Below are 10,081 nucleotides of genomic sequence, written 5' to 3' on the forward strand. Positions count from 1 at the left end.
ATGCAGCGTGAACCTCTGTGTGCTACAGTGTTGCTGCTGAGGGGAAATTGTTGACCATAATCCCCGCCCCCAATATTAGCATAATCTCACTCTTAACTTTTGATCAAATTTGAGAGGTCATGCCATGCCATATCACATGACACTACTATTTTGGGAATAATTACACACAGAGAATACATTCAAACAATATTTTATTATACACATATGTATACATAATTTATGTAGACAAATGATTTCTTCCTACACCTTTTGTGAAGTCATTCCCAAGAGCCATAATAGACAAAAAATCAATGCATCACACACGTGAAGATACAGCTGGCTGTGATTATACACCTGGCCAGTGGGTGGTTTCGTGTGCACATGAAGCTCCAAGAAATTAATCCTTTCTCGAACCAGTTGGCTCAAGTGGTTCAATGCCTCATGAGGCTTCATCTCACCATCACTAGTTTTCAGTCTCCTCCTACCCCTCTCACTCAGCCTTCCCGTCACTCCCACTGCAGTTAGTCATACCTGTCAGTCACTAATTAGCCAGACTCACTTCACCTGCCAGCCTCTCTACTTAAGCTTCCCTCTGCCTTCACTTCTTTGCCGGTCCGTCATCATTCCACACCCTCTCCATGCCTGTCTGCTTGTTTGCCTTTTGGAACCCTGCCACCTCTGCTTCTTATTCAAGGTTGGTTCTGTTACCATGCTCTGGCTGACACGATGCCGAACTGTGGACTCCTGCTGCTGCGCTCTGGCTGACTCTGTGCCGAGCTGCGGGTCTCTGCCGTGCTGTGGGTCTCTGTCGAGCTGTGGATCTCTGTCGTGCTGTGGGTCTCTGCCGTGCTGAGGGTCTCCGCCGTGCTGTGGATCCGTTACAAGTCTTCCATCATTCACATCATGCCTGTCTGTCCCTGTCCTCCCAGCTTGGTCTCTGCTCGTCCCACTCCTGATTGCTGCGCTGCTGGACTCTGCACCTCCACTCCTGTATTAATGGACTCTGGCTTCTCCTCCTTTGTGTAGCAGCGCAGCTTTTCCCGTCAGACTCTCCTCTCCAAACCTGCCAGCCAGTTCCTGCATCCATCATCTCCGCCTGATAACAGACTGTGGGTCATCATCCATTCTTACAATAAACTCTCTAAAGACCAGCTCTGTGTGTGCATGCTATGTCCGGGTTCATCCATAAACAAATCATGATAAGGACAAGGGAGGTAAGACCATATTCATACATACCGGCCACATTTACTCTCTATTCATGCCCACATTGTTTTGACATAGCCTATGTTTACCAGTATCTGAAGGATTTTAAAGACATTTTTGTTTAACCAGTGAGTAAACACTTCACTTTTACTAGAGGTTAGTGTTCATTGGTGCCTGGTTTTGCAGTTGACAGCATTGTTGCCTTGCAACAAATGTTTGACTAACAATACAGCGCTTTGAATTGTCTTGTTACTGAAAAGTGCTATATAAATAAACTTGCCTTGCCTTGCAGCAAGAAGTTTCTGGGTTCAAATCCCAACCTGAGGTCTATCTGCATGGAGTCTACATGTGCTCCCTGTAACCCTGCAAGGACAAGCGGTTATACTGTAGGTTATGGGTGGTTTCAGCCAGATGTGTATCATACTGGGAACATTGCCCACTTTGAAATGACTGACTGCTTTGCCCTGTTACCTTCAACTGCAGATATTATTTTTGTAATTGCCGTAGAAACTCCGGCATGGCTGTGAAACTGAGGCCGTTTGATCTTCACCAGTTTTCACACTGTATTTTGTTGAATGTATTTTGCACTTTTGATGTAGCATAAACGTTTATATTGTGAAAAGGAAGAAACCCAAGTCCACATTACAAGTTCACATATTGCGTATCGTGCCCTACAAATTATACCACTTTGGGAAGTTACAGTGACACATTTCCGTCATTTTCTTGGCTATGTTATGTGACTGACCAACACAAATTGGTGCATAATTGTTCAGGAAATGACGTGTGTATGTGGGGGGGGGGGGGGGGGGGGGGTAGTGTCTGTGAACCTCAGTTTTTAAGTGTTCTCACAGATCATCACTTAGATTAAGGCTTATACATTGATAAGAAATATGCTTTGAACTAAACTCTTGGCTGCATGTCTGGGGTGTGTAACAAATTGTTCAGTTTCCAAATGATCATCTTTCAGGATTGCCCTTTTTTTTTTTTTTTTTTTTTTTTTTTTTTTTTTAGCTTCACCTATCTTCCAATCAATTCAGACCGTCTACCCTGAATCCGCTAAAGAAAATGATCCCCACTGCATGATGCTGGGGTCACCATGCTTCCCTGTGGGGATTGTGTGTTTAGTGTAATGCACATTGTGGTTTGCTACAATGCATAGAGTCTTGCATGCAGGCTAAAAAGTTTGACCAAATTTTCGGTTTGTCTGACTAATAATTGTCCTGTTGACATTTTCTCTTACTCTTACCAATGGGGTTATAGGCTCCATCTCTGAATAATGCTTTCTTGCATGGTACACCACGTTTCATATAAATAAACCCTTTTCCTTCCACTTCCTAATTATGTACTACTTTCAGTTTGTCTATCACATACGATTCCAATACAATACATTGATGCTTGTGTTTGCAACATAGCATGTGGAAAATATTCAGTGGACATGAACACTTTGGCAAGACACTGTACTGAGACTGACTTGAAAGTGAGTTTTTCCAGCAGACTGTCGCTTCCTGAAAAGCTGCAGAGGTAATACAGGGGTTGGACAATGAAACTGAAACACCTGGTTTTCGACCACAATCATTTATTAATATGGTGTAGGGCCTCCTTTTGCGGCCAATACAGCGTCAATTCGTCTTGGGAATGACATGTACAAGTCCTGCACAGTGGTCAGAGGGATTTTAAGCCATTCTTCTTGCAGGATAGTGGCCAGGTCACGACGTGATGCTGGTGGAGGGAAAAGGTGACTCGCTCCTCCAAAACACCCCAAAGTGGCTCAATAATATTTAGATCTGGTGACTGTGCAGGCCATGGGAGATGTTCAACTTCACTTTCATGTTCACCAAACCAATCTTTCACCAGTCTTGCTGTGTGTATTGGTGCATTATCATCCTGATACACGGCACCTCCTTCAGGATACAATATTTGAACCGTTGGATGCACATGGTCCTCCAGAATGGTTCGGTAGTCCTTGGCAGTGATGCGCCCATCTATTACAAGTATGGAGCCAAGGGAATGCCATGATATGGCAGCCCAAACCATCACTGATCCACCCCCATGCTTCACTCTGGGCATGCAACAGTCTGGGTGGTACGCTTCTTTGGGGCTTCTCCACACCGTAACTCTCCCGGATGTGGGGAAAACAGTAAAGGTGGACTCATCAGAGAACAATACATGTTCCAAATTGTCCACAGCCCAAGATTTGCACTCCTTGCACCATTGAAACCGACGTTTGGCATTGGCACGAGTGACCAAAGGTTTGGCTATAGCAGCCTGGCCGTGTATATTGACCCCAGTTTTGGTTGAAACAGGAGAGTTGAGGTGCACATTTAATTCTGCCGTGATTTTGGGAGCCGTGGTTTTATGTTTTATTGGATACAATCCGGGTTAGCACCCGAACATCCCTTTCAGACAGCTTCCTCTTGCATCCAACAGTTAATCCTGTTGGATGTGATTTGTCCTTCTTGGTGGTATGCTGACATTACCCTGGATACCGTGGCTCTTGATACATCACAAAGACTTGCTATCTTGGTCACAGATGCGCCAGCAAGACGTGCACCAACAATTTGTCCTCTTTTGAACTCTGGTATGTCACCCATAATGTTGTGTGAATTGCAATATTTTGAGCAAAACTGTGCTCTTACCCTGCTAATTGGACCTTCACACTCTGCTCTTATTGGTTCAATGTGCAATTAATGAAGATTGCCATGAATTTAGCCATGAAACCTCCCACACTAAAATGAGAGGTGTTTCAGTTTCATTGTCCAACCCCTGTATCTCATAACTTGAACACGGGTGGAGGTGGAATGTCCACTTTTCTTATCCTAAGGTTGTATTGTTCGCTAAATCAATATTACTGATTACCAAATTTTACAGCCAACGTTTAGTGGGCTGCTACAAACCTTGTAACCTGACAACAGCCAGCTGCATGTCTCGCTCCGCCTAGCTCCACTCACATACATATGTGAGTGAAGCTAGGCGGAGCGAGACATGCATCTGGCTGTTGTCAGGTTACAAACCTTGTGCCTCAGGGCGAAAAGAGGAGTTTGTTAACATAGTAGCAGACATTGTATAATTTTGTGGATTCATTGCACCTGTGGGAAGAATTATCCAACCAAAAGAAAGTACAAAATCCAGTCCTGCAGATTTTCCTTCCCTGTCTTTATCCTGGGTGTAAGGTTACCGCAGCACAATTTCCTACCCCCATGTGGACTTAAAAATGGGTCTAATATTGGAGATAATGTTGTTGCTGGACTGGGACCTCATAAGCACAAAGGAACATCATGCTCTAGATCTGTCCTTGTTCACAGCTGGCCTCTTCTCTCAAAGCAGGAAAAGTAGAGTATTTATATCTGGAGCTTATGTAACTTCCAGAACTGCTGTCCTGAGGATGGTTCCTGGCTCCTTCAAGTTCTTCAAAGCCAAATGTGAACAAGTGCCCCCATCACTTTGGAGTCTCTCTCTTTCTCCCTGCCTCAGAACTCAAATGAAGTTCTATTTCAAGAGCCACACATCATTAAAACAGCAATCCACATCATCAGCAGTGTCAACCAATGGTGTGAAGATCTCTTTAAGCCTGCATGTGCGAGAGGGGGTGTCATTCTTTTTAAGGACTGGCTAAAGTCTCTGAATCAGACATAATGGTGACATAAATGTCAAGAGAACCCCTTAAACGTCAGAGCTCTTCTGACAAAAGCACACACCCCACCACCACCACCCTGCTGCTGCCCCATTTGGCTCACTCTGGCGCACACCGGGGAACTGTGCTGGTCTCAGCACCAGTCACACAACATTTCCACACAGTGATATCAGCCTGCCGATAGCATTTGCCTTCTCTTTTGCCTGCAGCCCTCATTTGCATGAGGAAAATGAGCTGTGGCCTCTCAAGCAAAAAAAAAGTGACTGTCTTGACGTTGTCTGAAGAATCAGACACACAGTGCGAGGAAAAATCATTTTTCCCCTTATCAGTTTCTTCAGTTTATGCTTTTTTGGCACACTGGAATGTTTCATATCATCAAACTAATTTTAATATGAAATAAGGATAAGATAACCAAATGCAAAAGCCAGTTTTCAATGGATGATTCTGTTTCTCAAGGAAAAAGCTACCCCAACTAACCTGGTTCTGTGTGAAAAAGATATCAAATAGGAAGTTAACGGTGAACAACTACATTTCCAATTCAGCTTCACTTGCAGCTGGCAGGCCTGTTCCAAAATACTACAAAAAGCTACTTCAATAGAACCTGCCTAATAACATGAAGGAGGCTAAAAGATCTCAAAACACAACAAATCGTGCCCTGATCTAAATAATTTCAACAGATAAGAGAAAGTCCTTGGTTAGAGTTATTTCCAAGGTTTTGGAATTACAGGGAGCCACAGTGATTTATAATGCACAGGAGAGTTTATGGGCCAAAGACCACAGCTGACCACCAAGAACACAAATGCTCATCTCTGATTTCCAAATAAACATCTTAATCATTCCCAGGACTATTTGAACAATAATCCATGAACTGACAAGACAAAAGTTAAACTTTCTGGAAGATGTGTTTTCTTTTAAATTTGTCTTACAAGACGTTGTTGAGGAACCAAATGACTCCAAGATACTGGTAGACACATGATGAATATAGTATTTAATGATGAAACTGAAAGACTTACAGGACATGTGGAAAACAGACAGGAACCAGGGCGAAGGTAACAGTAGAATTCTGCGGTGGCAGAGAGAAACCAAGGAGCTTAGATATTGTGGAGATGTGTGTGCGACGGAGAAACTAGGTGAATACATCAACAGAATGAATAGTGCAGCAGATTAAGTCAATATTCGATACGACGCTTCCGCTTGATGGTACAAGAAACAAATTTGGCACAAAAGTTGTATGAACAGAGACATGCTATTGAATGAAACTTTACAAAGAATGTATTTTGACTGTAAAAATATTTTTGACAATTATATTCCAAAATGGCCACCAGTTTTCAAGATAGCAGTCATTGCGTGACTCAAAATCAGTACTTTGGGAGCTGTCTTACAAAATTATCCCAAATTTGGTGCTTGTACCATCACGTGAAATTTTCTTATGGAATATTTTCTTAATCTGCTGTGCTAATTGGGCAATATTCACACTGAAAGCCCTGCCAACTAGGGTTATGTCAGAAAGATGGTGAGGTCTAGCAAGTCTCTTGAATGACCCTTTCACTGATCGCCCAGAGTTGTCAGCAATTGACAAGATGTGGCTGCAAGACCAAATCCCGAGGGCGTGGGGAATGCTATCGCTTTAGCCTCAAGTGTACACAGTTGTATGCATGCAAACGTGAGGACTGAATGAATGACTTATTTATTGTGCAGATCAAAAGAAAGTAATTTCCTGCTCCATATGCTACATTCTTCACATTTTTTGCAAAATGCAGACAGCATGTTGACATTCTCCTACCTACCAGGAAAAGTGTACTTGTGTAAAATTTACCAGCCGACCCCAGATCAGAAGTACCACATCTTATACTGTTGAAATGCAACATGCACAGTACTACCATGGCTGCACATGTCTCCACACTGGAGAGGCATTTGTTCAAATTAAAAGCATCACCAAGGGAGTGCTACATCATATAATTTCTGTCATATCATCTTAGTTTTCTGTCATATCATCCCAGGAGTGGCTGGGCTACTAAAATTACTCCAAGAGTGCATCAAGGACTCATCCAGGAGGTGACAAAAGAGCCGTGAATATCTGTGCTATGTGACTGACCACTTAGCACAGATGAACAACTCAACAAGCAAGAAGCAGGACAAAAATGGCGTCCACAGAAGAGTAACACAGTGAAATCCCACTGCTCTCGCAAACACATTCCAGTGCTTGGATCCAGGTACTTACAGATTCATGTCTATACAGAAAACCCCCATCTTTAGTTTTAGCCTTCACTTTATACATCTTGCATTAAATAATACTATGTATATTTCAGTGATGTTATCAAAGCGTTAGTTGTTTGTACCTGTAATACTTTATTGGTTAGTTTTGCTGTTCTTTTTATATATCTCTTTGCAGGTGTAGAAGCAGACTCTGAGGATATTATCTTGCGCTCTCCTTTTCCTCTCCAGTATTTTTTACCTTTTCTCCCTTTTAGCATGTTATCTATTTTTTTTCTTTTTTTGTTCTACTTCCCGTTTTTGTGTCCATTGAACATGAAATAGTCCCAGCATAAAACTGGATAAAGTTTTTTCAAATCAAGCAGAGCACTATGGCGAAAGCAGTGATGCTCCCCTTGTCTCCACTCGTCTCACATTTTTAAATACTGTATTTAGGGTAAAATTTCATAACATCTTTTCTGCTATGGGAATCCTTACAACTAGTTTAGATAAACCACATCACTTCAACATTAAAAGGTTTTGTACAATTTGCTCTTCAGCTGCTGGAACATTTCATTAAGCTGTCTTGAAATAAAAGCCGGATGAACTTTCTCTGTGTTCCTGCAAAAAGAAATCCCTGAACGATTAAATTCTTCACTTTCTGTCCATCTCTCCGTTTATTTTCAGCGGGATAATTACACAGACAGACAGTAAGCTGCCGGTTCTGATGCTCTGAAAGTAATTATCTCCTTAGTGCTTTACTGAAAGCTCTGTGCCATTTAAAATACCATTTGAAAATTCATAATATTAGATTATAATTAAAAATACTGGGCTAATATAACAAGCACATTAGCCCAGACTCCCCTGGCAGAAAAAGATTCCCTCTCTTGTCTTGAGCTTGACAGCCACTGTGACATCGTGTTGTGCCAGGCTGCAGAATGATGACTTTGTCACTGATGTGTGGAGCCCCCAAACAGGGAGGAGATGAAAGAGAGACGGCAGACGAGGGGAGAGGTTTATTAATGATAAAGCGGCTGGATGGGGATGACTTACCACTTGGGTTGCTTGTCAGGTACAGCTGCTCTGGACTTGGGGTGATTCATTTCACTATTATCTCCTTGATACAAAGTCAGTGGCAGCAGTAGCTGTTTTGTCTGCCTGTCTGCAGCACTGGCGCCTTTGTAGCTCTGTTACAAAGGTAGCTGATTTCTAAAGTTCCTCCCAAATTCTTTTTTTTTCTTTCTATTTTGCATCAAGAGGAGGTTATCATAGGGTTGGGACCATTGTACGGGAGTGTGATAAAGAATTTTCCCTTACAGATTTATTCTGTTTTTGTTTTTCTGGTCACACTTGAATGTTTTACCGTATTATAATAATTGTATTATCAGACAGAGATAACCTGACAGAATAAAACATTGAGTTTACAATTGATTGTATTTATGAAGGGGAACAATCCAAACTAACCTGGCCCTATGCGAAAAACAAATAGCTCCCTTAAACCAATAATGGATTCATCCACCCTTGGCGACGACAACTACCATCAAATGTTTGTGATAACTGGCAATGAGTACTTTACATAACTGTGGAGGAATTTTGGCCCACTCTTCTTTGCAGGATTGTTTTCATCTGTTCACAGTGGAGTGTTTCCAGCAGTGGTTTTAAGTCCAGACTTTGACTATGCTGATCTAAAATCCACAGAATGGTTTATTGCTATTCAAAGGTGGAGTTGCTAGTGTCCTTTGGATCCTTGCCCCACTCCCTAACTCAAGAATGCTTGAGATTAAGGTCATGAACTGATGGGCAGATGTTCTTTTTCAGCAATTGTTGGTTAAGAGCAGAATTTATGGTTCCATTAGTTATGGCAAGTTGTCCAGGTCCTGAAACACCAAAGCAGCCCCAGACCATCACACTACGAGCACCATGTTTGACTACAGGCCTGATATATTTTTCTTAAATGCTATGTTAGTGTCATAATCCCATGGACTTTGTGGTTTATTTTACCTAAGTTTACTTACCTGTGTGTTGTATTTTGGGTTTTGTATTTTTTGTTATTTTTGTGTTTTCTATATTGGGCTCTGTTTACTTGGTGTTTATTGTTGTCTGATTTCTTCCATGTTCCTGTGCTGTCAGGTCTAATCTCCTCTCTTCCTTAGCCTTTCTCCCCTCTCAGCTGCCATTCTAGAGCAGCGAGTAGCTGAAACAATCTTTGTCTTGGTGGTACAAGCACCAAATTTGATACACATGTGCTCCATGACTTATTCTCTCAGAAAAAAAACGTTACCCACATTGAAAAACAACATGGCCACAATCGTTCAAGATGGCCACCATTTGAAGTGGTTTTAAACTATGTTTGTGGTATATTTTGTGGTATATTTTGTTGGAATATTTGCAATTTCGATGTTCTGTACAAAGTAATATATGTTTTGTAGTATGTGAGCTCCAATTCTAATCTTAATTATTGAAAACTAAGATGATATGACAGAAATGATATGATGTAGCACTCCCTTGGTGGTGAAAGATGGAATCATGAGGAAACAACATTTGGTGGAAATCTTTAGGCAGCATCACAAGAAATAAACCAGAACTTTCAGTTGGAATCAACCTTATTTGCCAGGTATGTGTACACATATGAGAATTTTTTTTATTTCAGGTTTTCACAGCACTAGTGGCTTGTTTTTCATATAGGGGGCTGACAGGAAAGGGGGTATGAGACATGCAGCAAAGTTGAACCTGGGTCGGCTGTGCTGAGGACTAAGGCCTCCGTTCATGGGTTGTGCGCGCTATTACAATAGTTAATAGTTAACAGTTATTGTTATTTAGGGTTTTTATTTTACATAAATATCACTGAACATTAACCTGAGTTCAACTCAGCTTCACAGCTGTCGTTCACTCTGTCATGGTTGCTAGGCAACATAAGTTACGCTGAGGTAAGAGTGGCGGCCTGGGGGGAGCTGGCGAAGGCTAGAAGGTTCCATAGCCGGCTTCTGTTGTTTTTGCGGTATGCGAAAGACGCGGTCCACAATGTCGAATCCTTCTTGGGTTGGACCTCTTGAATTGGGACACACCCTATGTATT

This window comes from Fundulus heteroclitus, chromosome 11 (genome assembly GCF_011125445.2).
Source record: "Fundulus heteroclitus isolate FHET01 chromosome 11, MU-UCD_Fhet_4.1, whole genome shotgun sequence".
Taxonomy (NCBI): Eukaryota; Metazoa; Chordata; class Actinopteri; order Cyprinodontiformes; family Fundulidae; genus Fundulus; species Fundulus heteroclitus.